The sequence below is a fragment of the Pseudophryne corroboree genome, chromosome 4, assembly GCF_028390025.1.
Source record: "Pseudophryne corroboree isolate aPseCor3 chromosome 4, aPseCor3.hap2, whole genome shotgun sequence".
Classification (NCBI taxonomy): Eukaryota; Metazoa; Chordata; class Amphibia; order Anura; family Myobatrachidae; genus Pseudophryne; species Pseudophryne corroboree.
This window is the reverse complement of record NC_086447.1, coordinates 484,657,177-484,683,105: the sequence shown is the minus strand read 5'-3', so window position 1 is coordinate 484,683,105 and position 25,929 is coordinate 484,657,177. Positions and strand designations below refer to the sequence as shown.

Sequence of the window (25,929 nt, the reverse complement as noted above, 5' to 3'; positions counted from 1 at the left end):
GTCCGTGACCATCTCTTGAAGTTCCGGGTACCAAGTCCTTCTTGGCCAATCCGGAGCCACTAGTCTTACTCCTCTTTGCCGTATAGTCCTCAATACCTTTGGTATGAGAGGCAGAGGAGGAAACACATATACCGACTGGTACACCCAAGGTGTTACCAGCGCGTCCACAGCTATTGCCTGCGGATCTCTTGACCTGGCGCAATACCTGTCCAGTGTTTTGTTGAGGCGAGACGCCATCATGTCCACCATTGGTTTTACCCAACGGTTTAATAGCATGTGGAAAACTTCTGGATGAAGTCCCCACTCTCCCGGGTGAAGGTCGTGTCTGCTGAGGAAGTCTGCTTCCCAGTTGTCCACGCCCGGGATGAATACTGCGGACAGTGCTATCACGTGATTCTCCGCCCAGCGAAGGATCCTGGCAGCTTCTGCCATTGCCCTCCTGCTTCTTGTGCCGCCCTGTCTGTTTACATGGGCGACTGCCGTGATGTTGTCCGACTGGATCAACACCGGTCTTCCTTGAAGCAGAGGTTCCGCCTGGCTTAGAGCATTGTAGATTGCTCTTAGTTCCAGAATGCTTATGTGAAGAGACTTTTTCAGGCTCGACCACACTCCCTGGAAATTTCTTCCCTGTGTGACTGCTCCCCAGCCTCTCAGGCTGGCATCCGTGGTCACCAGGATCCAATCCTGCATGCCGAATCTGCGGCCCTCCAATAGATGAGCCTCCTGCAACCACCACAGAAGGGATACCCTTGTCCTCGGCGACAGGGTTATCCGCAGGTGCATCTGAAGATGCGACCCTGACCATTTGTCCAACAGATCCCTTTGCATGGAATCTGCCGAAAGGGATTGCTTCGTAAGAAGCTACCATTTTTTCCCAGGACTCTTGTGCATTGATGTACAGACACCTTTCCTGGTTTTAGGAGGTTCCTGACCAGGTCAGATAACTCCTTGGCTTTTTCTTCGGGAAGAAAAACCTTTTTCTGAACTATGTCCAGAATCATCCCCAGGAACAGCAGACGAGTTGTCGGCATTAATTTGGATTTTGGAATATTCAGAATCCATCCGTGCTGCTTTAGCACCTCTTGAGATAGTGCTAAACCCATCTCTAGCTGTTCTCTGGACCTTGCCCTTATTAGGAGATCGTCCAAGTATGGGATAATTAATACGCCTTTTCTTCGAAGAAGAAATATTATCTCGGCCATTACCTTTGTAAAGACCCGAGGTGCCGTGGACAAACCAAACGGCAGCGTCTGAAACTGATAGTGACAGTTTTGTACAACGAACCTGAGGTACCCCTGGTGTGAGGGGTAATTGGAACGTGGAGATACGCATCCGTGATGTCCAAGGATACCATAAAGTCCCCTTCTTCCAGGTTCGCTATCACTGCTCTGAGTGACTCCATCTTGAACTTGAACTTCTTTATGTACAGGTTCAAGGACTTCAGATTTAGAATAGGCCTTACCGAGCCATCCGGCTTCGGTACCACAAAAAGAGTGGAATAATACCCCTTCCCTTGTTGTAGAAGAGGTACCTTGACTATCACCTGCTGAGAATACAGCTTGTGAATGGCTTCCAAAACCGTCTCCCTTTCTGAGGGGGACGTTGGTAAAGCAGACTTCAGGAAACGGCGAGGTGGCTCTGTCTCTAATTTCAACCTGTACCCCTGAGATATTATCTGCAGGATCCAGGGATTTACCTGCGAGTGAGCCCACTGCGCGCTGTAAGTCTTGAGACGACCGCCTACCGCCCCCGAGTCCGCTTGCGAAGCCCCAGCGTCATGCTGAGGCTTTTGTAGAAGCCGGGGAGGGCTTCTGTTCCTGGGAAGGAGCTGCCTGTTGCTGTCTCTTCCCTCGTCCTCTGCCTCGTGGCAGATATGAATAGCCCTTTGCTCTCTTATTTTTAAAGGAACGAAAGGGCTGCGGTTGAAAGGTCGGTGCCTTTTTCTGTTGGGGAGTGACTTGAGGTAGAAAGGTGGATTTCCCGGCCGTAGCCGTGGCCACCAAATCCGATAGACCGACCCCAAATAACTCCTCTACGCATCGCCTGTCCACTGTCGTGTCCATAAAGCTCTTCTGGCCGAAATGGACATAGCACTTACCCGTGATGCCAGTGTGCAGATATCTCTCTGTGCATCACGCATATAAAGAAATGCATCCTTTATTTGTTCTAACGACAGTAAAATATTTTCCCTGTCCAGGGTATCAATATTTTCGATCAGGGACTCTGACCAAACTACCCCAGCACTGCACATCCAGGCAGTCGCAATAGCTGGTCGTAGTATAACACCTGCATGTGTGTATATACCTTTTTGGATATTTTCCATCCTCCTATCTGATGGATCTTTAAGTGCGGCCGTCTCAGGAGAGGGTAACGCCACTTGTTTTGATAAGCGTGTTAGCGCTTTGTCCACCCTAGGAGGTGTTTCCCAGCGCTCCCTAACCTCTGGCGGGAAAGGGTATAAAGCCAATAACTTCTTTGAAATTAGCAGTTTTTTATCGGGGCACCCCACGCTTCATCACACACGTCATTTAATTCTTCTGATTCGGTAAAAACTACTGGTAGTTTTTTCACACCCCACATAATACCCTGTTTAGTGGTACCTGTAGTATCAGCTAAATGTAACATCTCCTTTATTGCCAAAATCATATAACGTGTGGCCCTACTGGAAAATACGGTTGATTCGTCACCTTCACCACCGGAATCAGTGCCTGTGTCTGGGTCTGTGTCGACCGACTGAGGCAAGGGACGTTTTACAGCCCCTGACGGTGTTTGAGGCGCCTGGACAGGCACTAATTGAGTGTCCGGCCGCCTCATGTCGGCAACGACTGCTTAAGCGAGTTGACGCTATCCCGTAATTCCACAAATAAAGGCATCCATTCTGGTGTCGACCCCCTAGGAGGTGACATCCTCATATTTGGCAATTGCTCCGCCTCCACACCAATAACGTCCTCATACATGTCGACACACACGTACCGACACACAGCAGACACACAGGGAATGCTCTATACGAAGACAGGACCCACTAGCCCTTTGGGGAGACAGAGGGAGAGTCTGCCAGCACACACCAAAAAGCGCTATATATGACAGGGATAGCCTTATGATTAAGTGCTCCCTTATAGCTGCTTTTATATTAATATATTGCCATTTATTTTGCCCCCCCTCTCTGTTATACCCTGTTTCTGTAGTGCAGTGCAGGGGAGAGACCTGGGAGCCTTCCTGACCAGCGGAGCTGTGACAGAAAATGGCGCCGTGTGCTGAGGAGATAGGCCCCGCCCCTTTTCCGGCGGGCTCGTCTCCCGCTATTTAGTACATTTAGGCAGGGGTAAATATCTCCATATAGCCTCTGGGGCTATATGTGAGGTATTTTTAGCCTTTTTAAAGGTTTTCATTTGCCTCCCAGGGCGCCCCCCCCCCCAGCGCCCTGCACCCTCAGTGACTGCCGTGTGAAGTGTGCTGAGAGGAAAATGGCGCACAGCTGCAGTGCTGTGCGCTACCTTAAGAAGACTGCAGGAGTCTTCAGCCGCCGATTCTGGACCTCTTCTTGCTTCAGCATCTGTGAGGGGGCCGGCGGCGTGGCTCCGGTGACCATCCAGGCTGTACCTGTGATCGTCCCTCTGGAGCTTCATGTCCAGTAGCCAAGAAGCCAATCCATCCTGCACGCAGGTGAGTTCACTTCTTCTCCCCTCTGTCCCTCGTTGCAGTGATCCTGTTGCCAGCAGGAATCACTGTAAAATAAAAAAACCTAAGCTAAACTCTCTAAGCAGCTCTTTATGAGAGCCACCTAGAATTGCACCCTTCTCGGCCGGGCACAAAAATCTAACTGGAGTCTGGAGGAGGGTCATAGGGGGAGGAGCCAGTACACACCACCTGACCTGTAAAAGCTTTACTTTTGTGCCCTGTCTCCTGCGGAGCCGCTATTCCCCATGGTCCTTTCAGGAACCCCAGCATCCACTTAGGACGATAGAGAAATAGTTTAGTTGTCTCCAAAGCCTCTTAGGTAACCGAGACAGGCACAGGTTCTGGTGAACCTTCATGGGCTACTTTGCACAGACATTGGGGGTAATTCTGAATTGATCGCAGCAGCAAGTTTGTTAGCAATTGGGCAAAACCATGTGCACTGCAGGGAAGGCAGATATAACATTTGCAGAGAGAGTTAGATTTGGTGGGTTATTTTGTTTCTGTGCAGGGTAAATACTGGCTGCTTTATTTTTACACTGCAAGTTAGATTTCAGTTTGAATACACCCCACCCAAATCTAACTCTCTCTGCACATGTTATATCTGTCCCCCTTGCAGTGCACATGGTTTTGCCCAACTGCTAACAAATTTGCTGCTGCGATCAACTCAGAATTAGGCCCATTATCCAATGTAGCTGAGCAGATAATGCCAGCCCCTATACCAGCGATAGGTTATCCTATTAACCCTCACATGCAACTTTCATTCTGAGGTGATCCACCTAGGGAATGGCAGCCTCTTAACAAAGGCAGGCTGAAAGGCCAGTGGTAAGTAAATCACATAGATATGATACAACATTTTCACAGTCTACACATGTTTAACTGAGGACTCATTGCACTTCGGAAGGTCTCAGCTCAGTGGACATACCTGAGCTAATTAGTGCTAGGTAAGCCATTCTATCCTCAGAAGCAGTCCAAAACAGCTGATGAAAATTATGTTGGGTTACGCCCAATAAGAAGTTAGAATTTCAGGAAATGGAATTCCAATTATCCTCTTCCAGCTGGGCTCTGTTTAAAAAATAAGGGTGGCTCCCTAAGTAGATTCGCAGATCTTAGATTACTGCGAAAATCAACATTATTTTTGTTTTCAACATAAATAAATGATGTCATGGACAATCATTAGACCAGCCTTGGCTTCAGCTCAGGTAGCTTAAGCAGTGGCAGCCTGGGCTGATGCATTGAAAGGGGATCTTTCAATGGCATCTAGAAAGCAAAAATTCCATAATGCATATCAAACAGGCAGCGATAAGCAGACCTGGATATGGGTACACTTGCTTCTCAGAAAGCAGCTGCAGCAGCTCGCAGTGCAGGTTGGCTATGTACATGGTAAGCTGACTCAGAATCCAGGAAGGTTCTGGAGTCTTATCTTTGTTACTGAAAAATAAGATTTTACTTACCGATAAATCTATTTCTCGTAGTCCGTAGTGGATGCTGGGACTCCGTAAGGACCATGGGGAATAGCGGCTCCGCAGGAGACAGGGCACAAAATAAAAGCTTAAGGATCAGGTGGTGTGCACTGGCTCCTCCCCCTATGACCCTCCTCCAAGCCTCAGTTAGGATACTGTGCCCGGACGAGCGTACATAATAAGGAAGGATATTGAATCCCGGGTAAGACTCATACCAGCCACACCAATCACACCGTACAACTCGTGATCTGAACCCAGTTAACAGTATGATAAACGCAAAGGAGCCTCTGAAAAGATGGCTCACAACAATAATAACCCGAATTTTTGTAACAATAACTATATACAAGTATTGCAGACAATCCGCACTAGGGATGGGCGCCCAGCATCCACTACGGACTACGAGAAATAGATTTATCGGTAAGTAAAATCTTATTTTCTCTGACGTCCTAGTGGATGCTGGGACTCCGTAAGGACCATGGGGATTATACCAAAGCTCCCAAACGGGCGGGAGAGTGCGGATGACTCTGCAGCACCGAATGAGAGAACTCCAGGTCCTCCTCAGCCAGGGTATCAAATTTGTAGAATTTAGCAAACGTGTTTGCCCCTGACCAAGTAGCTGCTCGGCAAAGTTGTAAAGCCGAGACCCCTCGGGCAGCCGCCCAAGATGAGCCCACTTTCCTTGTGGAATGGGCTTTTACTGATTTTGGCTGTGGCAATCCTGCCACAGAATGTGCAAGCTGAATTGTACTACAAATCCAACGAGCAATCGTCTGCTTTGAAGCAGGAGCACCCAGCTTGTTGGGTGCATACAGGATAAACAGCGAGTCAGATTTTCTGACTCCAGCCGTCCTGGAAACATATATTTTCAAGGCCCTGACAACGTCAAGCAACTTAGAGTCCTCTAAGTCCCTGGTAGCCGCAGGTACCACAATAGGTTGGTTCATGTGAAATGCAGAAACCACCTTAGGTAGAAATTGAGGACGAGTCCTCAATTCCGCCCTGTCAGAATGAAAAATTAAGTAAGGGCTTTTATATGATAAAGCCGCCAATTCTGACACACGCCTGGCTGAAGCCAAGGCTAACAGCATCGACACCTTCCATGTGAGATATTTTAAGTCCACAGTGGAAAGTGGTTCAAACCAATGTGACTTTAGAAAACTCAACACAACATTGAGATCCCAAGGTGCCACTGGAGGCACAAAAGGAGGCTGTATGTGCAGCACCCCTTTTACAAATGTCTGAACTTCAGGTACTGAAGCCAGTTCTTTCTGGAAGAAAATCGACAGGGCCGAAATTTGAACCTTAATGGACCCTAATTTTAGGCCCATAGACAGTCCTGTTTGCAGGAAATGAAGGAAACGACCCAGTTGAAATTCCTCTGTAGGGGCCTTCTTGGCCTCACACCACGCAACATATTTACGCCAAATGCGGTGATAATGTTTTGCGGTTACGTCCTTCCTGGCTTTGACCAGAGTAGGGATGACTTCTTCTGGAATGCCTTTTTCCCTCAGGATCCGGCGTTCAACCGCCATGCCGTCAAACGCAGCCACGGTAAGTCTTGGAACAGACAAGGCCCCTGCAGTAGCAGGTCCTTTCTTAGAGGTAGAGGCCACGGTTCGTCCGTGAGCATCTCTTGAAGTTCCGGGTACCAAGTCCTTCTTGGCCAATCCGGAACCACGAGTATAGTTCTTACTCCTCTCCTTCTTATGATTCTCAGTACTTTTGGTATGAGAGGCAGAGGAGGGAACACATACACTGACTGGTACCCCCACGGCGTTACCAGAGCGTCCACTGCTATTGCCTGAGGGTCCCTTGACCTGGCGCAATATCTGTCCAGTTTTTTGTTTAGACGTGACGCCATCATGTCCACCTTTGGTTTTTCCCAACGGTTTACAATCAGGTGGAAGACTTCTGGGTGAAGTCCCCACTCTCCCGGGTGAAGGTCGTGTCTGCTGAGGAAGTCTGCTTCCCAGTTGTCCACTCCCGGAATGAACACTGCTGACAGTGCTATCACATGATTTTCCGCCCAGCGAAGAATCCTTGCAGCTTCTGCCATTGCCCTCCTGCTTCTCGTGCCGCCCTGTCTGTTTACGTGGGCGACTGACGTGATGTTGTCCGATTGGATCAACACCGCCTGACCCTGAAGCAGAGGTTTTGCTTGACTTAGGGCATTGTAAATGGCCCTTAGTTCCAGAATGTTTATATGAAGAGATGTTTCCATGCTTGACCACAAGCCCTGGAAATTCCTTCCCTGTGTGACTGCTCCCCAGCCTCTCAGGCTGGCATCCGTGGTTACCAGGATCCAATCCTGAATGCCAAATCTGCGGCCCTCTAGTAGATGAGCACTCTGCAGCCACCACAGGAGAGACACCCTTGTCCTTGGCGACAGGGTTATCCGCTGATGCATCTGCAGATGCGATCCGGACCATTTGTCCAGTAGATCCCACTGAAACGTTCTTGCATGGAATCTTCCGAATGGAATCGCTTCGTAGGAAGCCACCATTTTTCCCAGGACCCTCGTGCACTGATGCACTGAGACCTGGCCTGGTTTTAGGAGGTTCCTGACTAGCTCGGATAACTCCCTGGCCTTCTCCTCCGGGAGAAACACCTTCTTCTGGACTGTGTCCAGAATCATTCCTAGGAACAGTAGACGTGTCGTTGGAATCAGCTGCGATTTTGGAATATTTAGAATCCACCCGTGCTGACGTAACACTACCTGAGATAGTGCTACTCCGACCTCTAACTGTTCCCTGGATCTTGCCCTTATCAGGAGATCGTCCAAGTAAGGGATAATTAAAATGCCTTTTCTTCGTAGAAGAATCATCATTTCGGCCATTACCTTGGTAAAGACCCGAGGTGCCGTGGACAATCCAAACGGCAGCGTCTGAAACTGATAATGACAGTTTTGTACTACAAACCTGAGGTACCCTTGGTGAGAAGGGTATATTGGGACGTGGAGATAAGCATCTTTGATGTCCAGAGACACCATATAGTCCCCTTCTTCCAGGTTCGCTATCACTGCTCTGAGTGACTCCATCTTGAATTTGAACCTTTTTATGAAAGTGATCAAGGATTTCAGATTTAAAATTGGTCTCACCGAGCCGTCCGGCTTCGGTACCACAAACAGCGTGGAATAATACCCCTTTCCCTGTTGCAGGAGGGGTACCTTGATTATCACCTGCTGGGAATACAGCTTGTGAATGGCTTCCAAAACTGCCTCCCTGTCGGAGGGAGACTTTGGTAAAGCAGACTTCAGGAACCGACGAGGGGGAAACGCCTCGAATTCCAGTTTGTACCCCTGCGATACTACCTGTAGAATCCAGGGATCCACTTGCGAGTGAGCCCACTGCGCGTTGAAATTCTTGAGACGGGCCCCCACCATATCTGAGTCTGCTTGTAAAGCCCCAGCGTCATGCTGAAGACTTGGCAGAAGCAGGGGAGGGCTTCTGCTCCTGGGAAGCGGCTGCACGGTGCAGTCTTTTTCCTCTTCCTCTGCCCCGGGGCAGAAAGGAGTGGCCTTTTGCTCGCTTGTACTTATGGGAACGAAAGGACTGAGTTTGAAAAGACGGTGTCTTTTTCTGCTGATGTGAAGTGACCTGGGGTAAAAAGGTGGATTTCCCAGCCGTTGCCGTGGCCACCAGGTCCGATAGACCAGCCCCAAATAACTCCTCCCCTTTATACGGCAATACTTCCATGTGCCGTTTGGAATCCGCATCCCCTGACCACTGTCGCGTACATAACGCTCTTCTGGCAGAGATGGACATAGCACTTACTCTTGATGCCAGGGTGCAAATATCCCTCTGTGCATCACGCATATATAGCAATGCATCCTTTAAATGTTCTATAGTTAACAAAATATTGTCCCTATCCAGGGTATCAATATTCTCAGTCAGGGAATCCGACCATGCGACTCCAGCACTGCACATCCAGGCTGAGGCGATTGCTGGTCGCAGTATAACACCAGTATGTGTGTATATACTTTTTAGGATATTTTCCAGCCTTCTATCAGCTGGTTCTTTGAGGGTGGCCGTATCAGGAGACGGTAACGCTACTTGTTTAGATAAACGTGTGAGCGCCTTATCTACCCTAGGGGGTGTTTCCCAACGCGCCCTAACCTCTGGCGGGAAGGGATATAATGCTAATAATTTATTAGAAATTAGCTGTTTTTTATCGGGGGAAACCCACGCTTTATCACACACCTCATTTATTTCCTCTGACTCAGGAAAAACTATTGGTAGTTTTTTCACACCCCACATAATACCCTTCTTTGTGGTACTTGTAGTGTCAGAAAGGTTCAATGCCTCTTTCATTGCCGTGATCATGTAACGTGTGGCCCTACTGGACATTACGTTTGTCTCGTCACCGTCGACACTAGACTCAGTATCTGTGTCAGGGTCTGTGTCGACCCACTGAGGTAACGGGCGTTTTAGCGCCCCTGACGGTGTCAGAGACGCCTGGACAGGCACTAATTGATTTGCCGGCTGTCTCATGTCGTCAACAGTTTTTTGCAAATTGCTGACATTATCACTTAATTGTTTAAATACAATCATCCAGTCAGGTGTCGACTCCCTAGGGGGTGACATCACCAACACAGGCAACTGCTCCGCCTCCACATCATTTTCCTCCTCATACATGTCGACACACGCGTACCGACACACAGCACACACACCGGGAATGCTCTGATAGAGGACAGGACCCCACTTAGCCCTTTGGAGAGACAGAGGGAGAGTCTGCCAGCACACACCCAGCGCTATATATATACAGGGATAACCTTATATAAGTGTTATTCCCTTATAGCTGCTGTTATTATCGTTATTTGCTGCCAAAAATGCCCCCCCTTCTCTTTTTTACCCTGATTCTGAAGCAGGACTGCAGGGGAGAGTCAGGGAGCCGTCCTTCCAGCGGAGCTGTGAGGGAAAATGGCGCTTGTGTGCTGAGGAGATAGGCTCCGCCCCTTCACGACGTCCTTATCTCCCGCTTTTTTGTGTAAAAATGGCAGGGGTTAAAATACATCCATATAGCCCAGGAGCTATATGTGATGTATTCTTTTTGCCACCTAAGGTATATACTGTTATATTGCGTCTCAGGGCGCTCCCCCCCAGCGCCCTGCACCCTCAGTGACCGGAGTGTGAAGTGTGCTGAGAGCAATGGCGCACAGCTGCGGTGCTGTGCGCTACCTTAGTCTGAAGACAGGATGTCTTCTGCCGCCGATTTCACCGGACCTCTTCGTCTCTTCTGGCTCTGTAAGGGGGACGGCGGCGCGGCTCCGGTGACCCATCCAGGCTGTACCTGTGATCGTCCCTCTGGAGCTAATGTCCAGTAGCCTAAGAAGCCCAATCCACTCTGCACGCAGGTGAGTTCGCTTCTTCTCCCCTTAGTCCCACGATGCAGTGAGCCTGTTGCCAGCAGGACTCACTGAAAATAAAAAAACCTAAACTAAACTTTTATTCTAAGCAGCTCAGGAGAGCCACCTAGATTGCACCCTTCTCGGCCGGGCACAAAAATCTAACTGAGGCTTGGAGGAGGGTCATAGGGGGAGGAGCCAGTGCACACCACCTGATCCTTAAGCTTTTATTTTGTGCCCTGTCTCCTGCGGAGCCGCTATTCCCCATGGTCCTTACGGAGTCCCAGCATCCACTAGGACGTCAGAGAAATAATCTTTTTGATAAAGAATTAACAGTATTTGGAATCAGACTCCAAGAAAGTGAACTTTTCACACAAAAATTCAAGCCTAATTTCCAGCTCTCCAGTCCTTTCGGAATCAAAGAAAAGCAAAAGGAAAGGGTAAAAGGCAAGCAGTCCAATCCAACAAGTCTGGTGGGACTAAAAAGTATTGGGCTACCATCTAAAGATAAGCCATCAGCCTGATGGTGAGGGCCTCCACCTGGGGCGACCTAGGGTGGGAGGCTGATTTCTTCAGTTTGCACAGAACTGGCAGCAGTCTACTACAGATGTCTGGGTGCAAAAAATTGGTATCTCACGGTATGATCTACAGCCACACCACACTGGACATGCCCAATCTTATCTGATCTTGGAAGCTAAGCAGTGTTGGTCCTGGTTAGTACTTTGATGGTAAACCTCCTGGTAATACCAAGTGCTGTTGGTGTTTTCAAGAAAGACCCTCAATAAAAATTGTACCAGCCCGTCTTCAGTGGAAACGAAGATTAGGGTTTGCAAGAGGCAGTTCAGGTGCTTCAGTCAGGAGTGATAATTCAGTTCCTCCTGCACATTAAGGACAAGGTTTGATTCCAACCTGTTGCTATTCTAGAAGCCAAATGGGTCATTTCGGCTCATACTCAATCTCAAAGCACTGAACAAGTACTTTTGGGTGCCTCGGGTTTCATATAGGGACTTTACGTTCCATTATTTCTGCCATAGAGCAGGAGGATTTAGGGCATTCCAGAATATTCAGGATGCCTATCCACATGTTCCTATAGCACTGTTCCATCAACGCTATGTTAGGTTGCTATCCTCCAGCCTCAATTTCAGGCCCTACCACAGCTTCCAGAGTATTCACCAAAATTATGGTAGTGATGGCATCTTATCTCTGTTAGCAGTAGATAAGTATTTTATAAAAACCCATACCTCGCAGACTTAATCCTGACACAGTCTCAGAAATTGTTCACTGTCATCTGAAACAGACAACAGCTTGTTACAGAGATATGGTTGGCTCATAAATTGGGCAAAGTCATCTCTGGTTCTGTCACATTGGATGACTCACTTGGGGGCTGTGTTGGAATTGGGTATTCGGAGAGTAATTTACCTCTGAACAAAATATCCAAAATTCACTTAAGGATTCAGGAATTGCTACACAGTCAAACTGTATCCATTTACGCGGTAATGCATGTGATGGGTTTGATGGTGTAAACATTGGACATGATGAAGTATACTAAGTTCCATTAGATACATCTGCAATGTCTGATCATTTCCAAGTAGAAATGTTTTTCTCTGACGTCCTAGTGGATGCTGGGACTTCCGTAAGGACCATGGGGAATAGCGGCTCCGCAGGAGACTGGGCACAAAAAGTAAAAGCTTTAGACTAGCTGGTGTGCACTGGCTCCTCCCCCTATGACCCTCCTCCAAGCCTCAGTTAGATTTTTGTGCCGAACGAGAAGGGTGCATGCTAGGTGGCTCTCCTGAGCTGCTTAGAAGTAAAAGTTTAAATAGGTTTTTTATTTTCAGTGAGTCCTGCTGGCAACAGGCTCACTGCATCGTGGGACTAAGGGGAGAAGAAGCGAACTCACCTGCGTGCAGAGTGGATTGGGCTTCTTGGCTACTGGACATTAGCTCCAGAGGGACGATCACAGGTTCAGCCTGGATGGGTCCCGGAGCCGCGCCGCCGGCCCCCTTACAGAGCCAGAAGAGCGAAGAGGTCCTGAGAAATCGGCGGCAGAAGACGTTCCTGTCTTCAGATAAGGTAGCGCACAGCACTGCAGCTGTGCGCCATTGCTCTCAGCACACTTCACACTCCGGTCACTGAGGGTGCAGGGCGCTGGGGGGGAGCGCCCTGAGACGCAATAAAACATGTTTAAACCTTATATGGCTAAAGAAATACATCACATATATCTCCTGGGCTATATGGATGCATTTCACCCCTGCCAGTTTTCCTAAAAAAAGCGGGAGAAAAGGCCGAAGTGAAGGGGGCGGAGCCTATCTCCTCAGCACACAAGCGCCATTTTCCCTCACAGTTCCGCTGGAAGGAAGGCTCCCAGACTCTCCCCTGCAGTCCTGCTACAGAATCAGGGTAAAACAAGAGAGGGGGGGCACTATTGGCAGCTAATATAAAACAGCAACTATAAAGGGAGTAACACTTACATAAGGTTATCCCTGTATATATATAGCGCTCTGGTGTGTGCTGGCAAACTCTCCCTCTGTCTCCCCAAAGGGCTCGTGGGGTCCTGTCCTCTTTCAGAGCATTCCCTGTGTGTGTGCTGGGTGTCGGTACGATTGTGTCGACATGTATGAGGAGGAAAATGATGTGGAAGCAGAGCAATTGCCTGTGTTAGTGATGTCACCCCCTAGGGAGTCGACACCTGACTGGATGGTCGTATTTAAAGAATTACGTGACAGTGTCAGCACTTTGCAAAAAACTGTTGACGACATGAGACAGCCGGCAAATCAATTAGTGCCTGTTCAGGCGTCTCAGACACCGTCGGGGGCGCTAAAACGCCCGTTACCTCAGATGGTCGACACAGACCCAGACACGGATACTGAATCCAGTGTCGACGGTGAGGAGACAAACGTAATGTCCAGTAGGGCCACACGTTACATGATCACGGCAATGAAGGAGGCATTGAAAATTTCTGACACTACAAGTACCACAAAAAAGGGTATTATGTGGGGTGTGAAAAAACTACCAGTAGTTTTTCCTGAATCAGATGAATTAAATGAGGTGTGTGATAAAGCGTGGTTTTCCCCCGATAAAAAACTGCTGATTTCTAATAAATTATTGTCACTATACCCTTTCCCGCCAGAGGTTAGGGCGCGTTGGGAAACACCCCCTAGGGTAGATAAGGCGCTCACACGCTTATCAAAACAAGTGGCGTTACCGTCTCCCGATACGGCCGCCCTTAAGGAACCAGCTGATAGAAGGCTGGAAAATATCCTAAAAGGTATATACACACATACTGGTGTTATACTGCGACCAGCAATCGCCTCAGCCTGGATGTGCAGTGCTGGAGTGGCTTGGTCGGATTCCCTGACTGAAAATATTGATACCCTGGATAGGGACAGTATATTATTAACTATAGAGCATTTAAAGGATGCATTACTATATATGCGAGATGCACAGAGGGATATTTGCACCCTGGCATCTAGAGTGAGTGCGATGTCCATTTCTGCCAGAAGAGCGTTATGGACGCGACAGTGGTCAGGTGATGCGGATTCCAAACGACATATGGAAGTATTGCCGTATAAAGGGGAGGAGTTATTTGGGGTCGGTCTATCGGACCTGGTGGCCACAGCAACGGCTGGAAAATCCACCTTTTTACCCCAGGTCACCTCTCAGCAGAAAAAGACACCGTCTTTTCAAACTCAGTCCTTTCGTTCCCATAAGGGCAAGCGGGCAAAAGGCCACTCATTTCTGCCCCGGGGCAGAGGAAGGGGAAAAAGACTGCACCAGGCAGCCTCTTCCCAGGAGCAGAAGCCCTCCCCCGCTTCTGCCAAGTCTTCAGCATGACGCTGGGGCCTTACAACCGGACTCAGGCACGGTGGGTGGCCGTCTCAAGAATTTCAGCGCGCAGTGGGCTCACTCGCAAGTGGACCCCTGGATCCTGCAGGTAGTATCACAGGGGTACAAATTGGAATTCGAGACGTCTCCCCCTCGCCGGTTCCTGAAGTCTGCTCTACCAACGTCTCCCTCCGACAGGGAGGCGGTAGTGGAAGCTATTCACAAGCTGTATTCCCAGCAGGTGATAATCAAGGTACCCCTCCTACAACAGGGAAAGGGGTATTATTCCACGCTGTTTGTGGTACCGAAGCCGGACGGCTCGGTGAGACCGATTTTAAATCTAAAATCATTGAACACTTACATAAAAAGGTTCAAATTCAAGATGGAGTCACTCAGAGCAGTGATAGCGAACCTGGAAGAAGGGGACTATATGGTGTCTCTGGACATCAAAGATGCTTATCTCCATGTCCCAATCTACCCGTCTCACCAAGGGTACCTCAGGTTTGTGGTACAAAACTGTCATTATCAGTTTCAGACGCTGCCGTTTGGATTGTCCACGGCACCACGGGTCTTTACCAAGGTAATGGCCGAAATGATGATTCTTCTTCGAAGAAAAGGCGTCTTAATTATCCCTTACTTGGACGATCTCCTGATAAGGGCAAGGTCCAGGGAACAGTTAGAGGTCGGAGTAGCACTATCTCAGGTAGTGCTACGTCAGCACGGGTGGATCCTAAATATCCCAAAATCACAGCTGATTCCAACAACACGTCTACTGTTCCTGGGGATGATTCTGGACACAGTCCAGAAAAAGGTGTTTCTCCCGGAGGAGAAGGCCAGGGAGTTATCCGAGCTAGTCAGGAAACTCCTAAAACCAGGCCAAGTGTCAGTGCATCAATGCACGAGAGTCCTGGGAAAAATGGTGGCTTCTTACGAAGCGATTCCATTCGGAAGATTCCATGCAAGAACTTTTCAGTGGGATCTGCTGGACAAATGGTCCGGATCGCATCTTCAGATGCATCAGCGGATAACCCTATCTCCAAGGACAAGGGTGTCTCTCCTGTGGTGGTTACAGAGTGCTCATCTTCTAGAGGGCCGCAGATTCGGCATTCAGGATTGGATGCTGGTGACCACCGATGCCAGCCTGAGAGGCTGGGGAGCAGTCACACAGGGAAGAAATTTCCAGGGCTTGTGGTCAAGCATGGAAACGTCTCTTCACATAAATATCCTGGAACTAAGGGCCATTTACAATGCCCTAAGTCAAGCAAGGCCTCTGCTTCAGGGTCAGTCGGTATTGATCCAATCGGACAACATCACGGCAGTCGCCCACGTCAACAGACAGGGCGGCACAAGAAGCAGGAGGGCAATGGCAGAAGCTGCAAGGATTCTTCGCTGGGCGGAAAATCATGTGGTGGCACTGTCAGCAGTGTTCATTCCGGGAGTGGACAACTGGGAAGCAGACTTCCTCAGCAGACACGACCTCCACCCGGGGGAGTGGGGACTTCACCCAGAAGTCTTTCAAGTGATTGTAAACCGTTGGGAAAAACCAAAGGTGGACATGATGGCGTCCCGTCTCAACAAAAAACTGGATAGATATTGCGCCAGGTCAAGGGACCCTCAGGCAATAGCGGTGGACGCTCTGGTAACACCGTGGGTGTACCAGTCGGTGTATGTGTTCCGTCCTCTGCCTCTCATTCCAAAAGTACTGAGAATCATAAGAAGGAGAGGAGTGAAGACCATACTCGTGGCTCCGGATTGGCCAAGAAGAACTTGGTACCCGGAACTGCAAGAGATGCTCACGGAGGACCCGTGGCCTCTACCTCTAAGAAAGGACCTGCTCCAGCAGGGACCTTGTCTGTTCCAAGACTTACCGCGGCTGCGTTTGACGGCATGGCGGTTGAACGCCGGATCCTGATGGAAAAAGGCATTCCAGATGAAGTCATCCCTACCCTGATCAAAGCCAGGAAGGATGTAACTGCGAAACATTATCACCGCATTTGGCGAAAATATGTTTCCTGGTGTGAGGCTAAGAAGGCCCCCACAGAGGAATTTCAACTGGGTCGTTTCCTGCATTTCCTGCAAGCAGGACTGTCTATGGGCCTAAAATTAGGATCCATTAAGGTTCAAATTTCGGCCCTGTCGATCTTCTTCCAGAAAGAACTGGCTTCATTGCCTGAAGTTCAGACGTTTGTCAAGGGGGTACTGCATATACAACCTCCTTTTGTGCCACCAGTGGCACCTTGGGATCTCAATGTAGTTTTAGGGTTCCTAAAATCACATTGGTTTGAACCACTCACCACTGTGGAATTAAAATATCTCACATGGAAGGTGGTCATGCTGTTAGCTCTGGCGTCAGCCAGGCGTGTCTCAGAAATGGCGGCTTTGTCATATAAAAGCCCTTACCTAATTTTTCATTCAGACAGGGCAGAATTGAGGACTCGTCCTCAATTTCTCCCTAAGGTGGTTTCAGCGTTTCACATGAACCAACCTATTGTGGTGCCTGCGGCTACTAGGGACTTGGAGGACTCCAAGTTGTTGGACGTAGTCAGGGCCCTGAAAATATGTTTCCAGGACGGCTGGAGTCAGAAAATCTGACTCGTTGTTTATCCTGTATGCACCCAACAAGCTGGGTGCTCCTGCTTCTAAGCAGACGATTGCTCGTTGGATTTGTAGTACAATTCAGCTGGCACATTCTGTGGCAGGACTGCCACAGCCAAAATCTGTTAAAGCCCATTCCACAAGAAAAGTGGGCTCATCTTGGGCGGCTGCCCGAGGGGTCTCGGCTTTACAACTTTGCCGAGCAGCTACTTGGTCAGGGGCAAACACGTTTGCAAAATTTTACAAATTCGATACCCTGGCTGAGGAGGACCTGGAGTTCTCTCATTCGGTGCTGCAGAGTCATCCGCACTCTCCCGCCCGTTTGGGAGCTTTGGTATAATCCCCATGGTCCTTACGGAAGTCCCAGCATCCACTAGGACGTCAGAGAAAATAAGAATTTACTTACCGATAATTCTATTTCTCATAGTCCGTAGTGGATGCTGGGCGCCCATCCCAAGTGCGGATTGTCTGCAATACTTGTATATAGTTATTGTTACAAAAAATCGGGTTGTTTATTGTTGTGAGCCATCTTTTCAGAGGCTCCTACGTTTATCATACTGTTAACTGGGTTCAGATCACAGGTTGTACAGTGTGATTGGTGTGGCTGGTATGAGTCTTACCCGGGATTCAAAATCCTTCCTTATTATGTACGCTCGTCCGGGCACAGTATCCTAACTGAGGCTTGGAGGAGGGTCATAGGGGGAGGAGCCAGTGCACACCAGCTAGTCTAAAGCTTTTACTTTTTGTGCCCAGTCTCCTGCGGAGCCGCTATTCCCCATGGTCCTTACGGAAGTCCCAGCATCCACTACGGACTATGAGAAATAGAATTATCGGTAAGTAAATTCTTATTTTCATCAGACAATAAAAGCACAGATTATTGTCTTCCCCTGGAAGTTAGGAGGTCAATAGCTTGATGGTTATTGGACATCCTATCCTGGACAAAGGAAGGCTCCTTTGAATATAAGATGGCAACTATTACTATGGATTACCAAAGAAAACCAAAAATATATACTTGGCGCCTGCTCCTTAGACCACTGACAAATTTACACCTGAGACTTTGCTGCAGCTTCCTGATCAGGGTTATTGCAAACACCCTTTGTAGCAAGCAAACTAAAATATTAAAACCAAGGTTTCAATAGGAAGCGCTGTCCAGTCACAATTCAATTAAACAAATCACTTTAATTTCACAAATGACATATATGGCCATATACTGACATAATATAGGTTCTCGTGTTGAGAACATTACCCGCTCTTGTAAATTTAAGTCCAAAAGTATTACAATTAAGTGAACCTAAAAAGTCATTAATAGATTTTAAATCCCCATCCCAAATAATAAATAAATCATCTATATACCGTCCATATAGGACGGTATATAGATGATTTATTTATTAATTGTAATACTTTTGGACTTAAATTTACAAGCACAATACATCAGTAAGAAATTACTTTTCTAGACATAGCTCTCTCTGTAGCGGGTAATGTTCTCAACACGAGAACCTATATTAAAGAGGTAGACCAAAATAGATATTTGAATTTCAAAAGTGGCCACTATAGTAAGTGGAAAACAAATATTCCCAAAAGCCAGTTTATGAGGATAAAAAGGAACTGCTCTAGCCTTGAAATCTTCCGAAAGCAGGCAATTTCTCTGTATGAGGCATTCCTTGAACAAGGGTACCCCAGAAAATTGTTGGATAAAACATTGATAGAGGTAACTGCAATGGATAGGAGATCCCTTCTAGGGGACAAAACTATAATATCAGGAAAAAATGAGAAAAAAGAGATGACTATAGATAGGAGTGTGAATTTTGTGACACAATATAATTCGAAGGCATGGGCTATTAAGAGGATCCTGAAAAGGAATTTCCACCTTTTAGAATTGGATGAATTTCTGAATAATACTGGTATATTAAACGATAATATTATTTTCAGAAAATCTGGAAATCTTAAACAAAAACTGGCTCCTAGCCACTTTAGAACTAAGATAAAAAATAATACTGAGGAAAAGGGGCCTTTAGAAGTGTGGCTCTCCACCAAACCACCTGGTTTCCATCGATGTGGAAAAACAGGTTGCTTTACATGTAATTGTACAGAAAGGAAGACTGTATCCTTCGTTTCTAGTGTATCTGATGAAATATTTTCTATTAAGGATTTTATTAACTGTAGATCTGACTTTGTGATTTATTTATTGACATGCGGCTGTGGCCTTCAATATATTGGCCGCACGATTAGGCAACTACATGTCAGATTTATGGAGCATAAGAGAAATATTTTAATGAACTCCAGAACCAATTCTCTATATAGACATTTCTCAGATTGTCAGAAGGGTTCTATTAAGAATATAAAGGTTATAGCTGTTGAACAAATTAAGACCACAGCAAGAGGGGGAGATAGGTATAACCGTCTGTGCAGACGGGAGGCATTTTGGATCTTCAGTATGAGGACCCTTACACCAGGAGGCCTGAATGATACAATTGAACTTAATAATGTCTAACCCTATTTTTCTGACAATATACTAGAGGTTATTGTATTTATTAATATTTATGAATGGTAGGACTAACTGGCAGACATACATCTGATTTTTATTATTATATTTTTTTATAAATATATATATTATATATTATATCTATTTGTTTAATATATTTTTTTTTATTAATTATTGTATTAGAGTGTGTTTTTATTAAAAGACTCTTTTATTTATCAATGTAAAACTTTTGGGCAGTAATGACATGCTGGAACGCAAATGTCCGCAGGTGGAACGCAAGTAACGGAAGCCGGAAGTGGGAATAAGGTGCCTGGATAATGGGTAATTGAATTAAACCAATTTATGCACCCAGGTGTAGTAAGACCGCCGGCAGAGAGATATAATGAGAGGAGGATAAATAGCACCTAGCAGGACACTCAATACACACGTCTGAGGAAGCCACCGATTACCCGGAAACGGAGAGGCGGAGAAACGCGTCACGTGATCGGGCATAGCAGTCCGCGAGTACGAGTGCTCACACACCGCTGTGATAGAGCTGGGACCAGCAGATGCATGGATACCACAGAGGAGAAAGGGAGTAAGCAGGTCGAGCGCTCCCTGGTTGAAAAATCCCCTGGGTCCAATTTGTCCTAAAGAAAACAACAGTCTCCACTCAGCAAGAAACCCCCGGTAAGAGAGATATGGGAGGGAGGAGAACTTTTCAACACTCGGCAAGGAGTGATCAATGTTAGGACAAAGCAATAAGGAATAATAGTCCCCGTTTTGAAAAGCCCCCGCTAATTGCTACTACGGGTGGTAGGAGGACATTTAATATTGTTCTGTAAGGAACACCTGCATTTTTTGGACCCAGCAATTAAGGGACTGCCTTTTGGCTATTTGAATGTAACCTGAGTGGATGACTAACCACATAAGTGAACAAGACTGCATGCCCTAGTTCTTTGAGCAATACTAATCGACTAACAATTGATTTGCAATTATAACGGTCCATTTGTGATTACTGTGTTAAAGTTTTATGAATTGATATTTTATGTCAGTATATGGCCATATATGTCGTTTGTGAAATTAAAGTGATTTGTTTAATTGAATTGTGACTGGACAGCGCTTCCTATTGAAACCTTGGTTTTAATATTTTAGTTTTATTACTATGGATGCCAGCCTGTGTGGCTGGGGTGAAGTGTCAGGAAAGAGTTGCTTCTAGGGGGTGTAGTAGGGTATGCCGGCGGCCGGGCTCCCGGCAACCAGCATACCGGCACCTGAATTCCAACTGCCGGCATACCGACAGCGTGGAGAGCACAAATGAGCCCCTTGCGGGCTCGCTGCACTCGCCATGCTGCAGGCACGGTGGCGCGCTACACGCACCATGCTATCTATTCTCCCACCAGGAGGGTCGTGGAACCCCAAGAGGGAGAAAAAGTGTCGGTATGCCGGCTGTCGGGAATCCGGCGCCAGTATACTGTTCGCCGGGATCCCGACAGCTGGCAAACTGAAAACCACCCGCTTCCAGGGGCAGTAGACCAAGGAAGAAATGTTGCCTGCCAAAAATTATATTGGAACCTTGGGCCATATATATGGCATTTTATTCAGGCAAAGAATATCCTTCTGATGAATCCAGATCGAATCTGCTCGGACATGCAATTGCAGTGGTGTACCTCAACCATGAGGGAGGATCTTGCAGCCAAAACATAATGAAGAAGGCAAGTCACACTTTAAGGTGGACAGAACTTCGTTATCCAGCCTTATCCACAGTACTCATTCCGGCAGTCCTAAATTGGGAAGCAGATTTTCTCAGTCAACTCACCATTCAGGTAAACGTATGGACTTACACCCAAAGTCTCAAACTCTGGTAGATAATGGGGGTTACCGGAGATACATCTCATGCTATCCTGTCAGAACAACAAGGGTTTTGCATACGGATCAAGAACAAATCCCAGAGCGATCTTGTGGATGACTTGTCAACTTTCATCTGGTTCAGCTGTTTCCACTAATCACCTTGTGATACAGGGTGATACAAAAGGTAAGACAAGGTAAGGGTGCCATGATACTTATAGCTCTGGCTTGGCCCAGAAGACATAGGTACACAGATCTGCAGAGGATGTCGATGGACGCTCCATTTCTACTCCTTCAACGGTCAGATCTACCATCTCAGGGTCCTGGTTATCACAAACACCTGGATGGACTGTCTTTGACAAAGTGACTCTCAAGACTTCCATCTTGAATGCAAGAGGACTCTCACAACAGGTAATTCTAATATGCTCAGAGCAAGGAAAATTTCCTCAGCTTGCATTTATCACCAAATATGGCAGAGCTACATTCTATGGTGCAGGGATCAAAAATGAGTTTCCAGAATCTTAGCATTCCTTCAGGCAAGAATGCATAAAGGTTTATGGCTGACTTCCTTGAGAGTACAAGTGTCAGCATTGACAGTACGGTTCCAAAAGAAAATTGTTAACCTACAGGATGTGCGCACTTTCTTCCAAGGAATGCTGCACATTCAACCTCCTTTTGTTCTTCCTGCAGTGCCTTGGGATTTAAGTTAGTCCTAAAGGCCCTTCAGGTAGTCCCATTTTAACCACTTGAAAGAGTGACTCTTAAATGGCTGACAGCTAAAGTTCTCTATCTACTGACTTTTGCTTCAGTTAGAAGAGTTTCAGATTTAGGGGCATTGTTATGTCATCCTCCATTTCTGAAATTTTTATCCAGAACCAAATCTGGGTGTCTTCCTAAGGTGGTTTCTAAATTCCATCTTTAGGGACCGGACTTTGCTGCGGGAGATGCATCGTTGGACGTAGTCCGTACCTTAAGGATCTTCGTGGATCATACCAGTGCCATCAGAAAGACAGATACTCTCTTCATTCTCTATGAAATTCACAAGTGAGGATAGCCTGGAGATAAGCAGACACTGGGGAAGTGGCTTTGTATGACTATTTCAGAAGCATATTCTCAAGCTGATCTCCATATTTCTGGCTAATGGCCCTCATTCCGAGTTGATTGCACCAAGCTACTTTTTGCTGCTGGTGCGATTAACTAATCTCTGCCTATGGGGGAGTGTATTTTAGCATAGCAGGGCTGCGAATGCTTGTGCAGCCCTGCTATGCTAAAAAAGTTTCACACTTTGACGTTAGACATCTGCCCTCCGTTCGCCTGGACATGCCTGCGTTTTTCTTACCACTCCCCAAAAATGGCTGGAAACGGTGAGTATCTCCACGGAACGCCTGTCCATCTTCTTGTGATCGCCGCTGCGATCACATTTGTCACTGGCGGCGTTGTTGCCCGGTGACGATCGTCGCCAGGCAACAACGCATGTGCGCAAAGTGTCCGCTGCCCACGTGCATTTCCGACCTGTTTGCACCTCAGCGAAGAACCGCTGCGTGCGAACGGGTCGGAATGACCCCCAATGTCTCTGATCATTCTACTTATAAGGTAGGCCATTATGGGCAGCACAATGTGCTGTTTCAGCAGAATAGATATGTTAGGTAGACACATGTTCTCCATTTACACATTCATTAGACATTATGCCTTGATACCTTTGCCTCTCAGGACGCTGAATTCGGGCGAAGGATTCTCCTGTCTAATCACCACTAAATTGCTTTGGGACATCCCAATGTATCCTGTGGATACCCTGTGGATCCTGCAGGAGAAATATATGTTATGGTAAGAACTTACTGTTGATAGCAGTATTTCTCCTAAGTCCACAGGGATCCTACTCTGAAGCACCTGATTTGAGGATCCTTTTACTCACTAACCTGTTCCCTTTTGTACAGAAGGGTGTGCATCAGTGACGTGGGGTGGGGTGAGGCAGAGCCTTTCCTGTCATACTAATGTTTGTGCCAGAGTTTTGACTGCGTAAAGTATATGAAAAATACAAATAATTTGTTTGAAATATCTTCTTTGCATTATTGTAATAATTTTTATAGCCAAGACTCTGGAGTAAAAAGTCTATGGCAGGTGAGGCAGTGCCTCACCTGGCTATGTTTTCCGCACATCTCTGATCAAAACTCACCAAATTTCCAGGCGTTTATACCGCTGCACCTGTGTGTAATGCCCAGATGTATGTTTTGGCTCATATATTGCATGTAAATCTGGCTCTGGTGCTAGCCAGTGCCTCCTGAGCTATTTAGCTCACCACACGTCCCTGGTGTGCATGTGTGTTCTTCTTGCCTGATTAGGGCTCTACATGATGCTCCTGCCTTGAGCTTTGGAAAACAACTGATTTGCCTGAGCCAGGAGGCGGGGATATATGGACAGGCCCGTTGCATGCTGGGAGGCCAAAAAGCTTTGACCGTTTGGTGCAAATCCACTGTCGCTCCACCATATCCCAATGTATCATGGGGAACCTGTGGACTTATATTATGTATATTTTCCACCATGACAGGGCGGTTCTCTGAACCAGTTACTTACCTAAGTTGGTGTCATCTTTTCATTTGAACCAAGAGATTGTGGTCCCGGCCTTTATCTCTTTGGACTTGTTGGCTAAAGAACGGTCTTGGATGTGGTTAGGGCTCCCCGTGTCTATGTTGACAGGACTGCTTCTATTAGATGGTCTGATGCTCTCTTTGTCCTGCTTGGATTCCACAAATGTGGCTGGCCTGCGAGTAAGCAAATCTTGGCCAGATGGATTAGAATGGTGATTGCACATGCTTATGACCAAACTGGTCTTCCAGTTCCAGCTTCGATTACGGCCCATTCTACCCGGTCTGTTTGACCTTCTTGGGCGGCCCGCCGTTGTGCGTCCGCAGAACAATTGTGCAAGGCGGCTACGTGGTCCTATGTGAACACGTTTCTTAGGTTCTATGCCTTTGATACCTTCGCCTCCCAGGATACCTCTTTTGGACGCTGGATTCTCACATCCACTAAGGCGCGTCCCCTCCCTTGAGGAACTGCTTTAGGACATCCCCAATGTTTCCTTGTGGAAACCAATGTAACCTGCTGCAGAAAAGGAGAGTTATGGTAGACTTACCATTGTTAACTCTCTTTCTGCAAGGTACATTGGGTTCCATAAGGCACCCACCCTGACGCACCTAGCTTCTTTGGGTTTGTATGGCATTATCCACTGGTACCTTCTCCTGTCGTGAGAATGTGTTCTTATGTGACTAACATCTGCCTTCTCTCTTGCCTACTCCTGCATTGGACTGGTTATCAAAACAGTGCTCTCAGTGCCTGGAGGCAGGGTTATAGAGGAGGCCCCTATGCATCCTTGGACAGCTAAAGCTTTGCCTGTTGGTGCCTCTGGATCCACATCCACTCTACACCCCAATGTTTCTCTGTGGAACCAAAAGTACCTCGCAGAAAGAAAGTTAACAATAGTAAGTCTACCATAACTCTCCTCTTGTATGACTGAGTCACCTGCATTTTATTTTGACATGTAGCATACATGTCCCTTTTGCTGACCCATTTGACAGTGCTGGTATTTTTTTTTTCTGTAGCTTAACTCCTCCCTTACATGCACCTGTAGCGGGGCAATATATGAGCAACTTCCATTTTGTGTGTGTGTTTATATTGTGGTGAGAGGGTTTGTGTCCCACCACAATTGCCAACATTTCTGTGGGATCGGCTCCCTCCAAGGGAGAGGAAAACAAGACTTGCAGATTCTACACCTGCAGTAGTATTTTTGCACTCTGGATTGCACAGCTTCAAGGGGAAAGATAGAAGTCTGGGGTTTCCAGCTCACCAAGAGCCAGCAGGAAGTCAGAAGCCGGAGAGGTGTTTAAAACTCCCATACAGCCACTGCACATTACACTGATGCCTATTAGGGGCCAGCGAGTAGGATGCAGTTTTATAGTGCCATGGAGTGTGGACATTGGCTGTGCCAGCATGGCGGATTATGGCTGAAGGTCATTGCAGCAGAATGACACCTGTGTGTTTATTTTATGTACCTGTTTTACCAAGCCCAAGCCTGTGTATGCTATCCAGTGTCTGATGCCAGTAAAGACAATGTGTTTCACCAAAAAAACTGCCTACCGAGTACTTATTTCCAGTACCTCTTTTACATTTGGTAGCTCATACAAACATTCTAGTTCTTGTGAGTAGAACTTGGCATACCTAAATAACCATTGTTATACTAAATCACTGGGTAATCTGAGTGTGCGCTGATAAGTAACTTGCCACTGTGAAGAGAAACCATTGCTTATTTTGTTTTTTTCATAAGTTCAAATGCTGTCTGCTATTCAAAATATAGGATAGGCTGCTGTGTAGTCAAATACACCTGATAATTTAACAGAGCAAAGCACACATATCTGCATTCTATTTAATCCCTCCTATTTATGTATACATATGTATGTGCACACGTATTATATATTATATATATTATTATATTATATATTATAGATATATACATACGGAGATCCACTGCACTTGCAAGTCCCAAGAGAGGGGTGCACTCACTTACTCCCCACCCCTAGGTTGGGGTGCAGTGGGCTGTGACCACCGAACTCAAATATACATATACAGAGAACCCTGCACTCTCCTTAGCAGCTTCATTCACCTTAATGCTTTAGTTTACGTCTGAATAAACAATGGGGTTTTGGTTTATGAATTGTACAATGCAT

At 47.0% G+C, this 25,929-nt stretch overlaps 1 pseudogene; it reads left to right on the top strand.

Moving 5' to 3' along the window:
* Positions 1–11,125: 11,125 nt before the first annotated feature.
* Positions 11,126–11,244, top strand: LOC134912250 (5S ribosomal RNA; annotated as a pseudogene).
* The last annotated feature ends 14,685 nt before the right edge of the window (positions 11,245–25,929 follow it).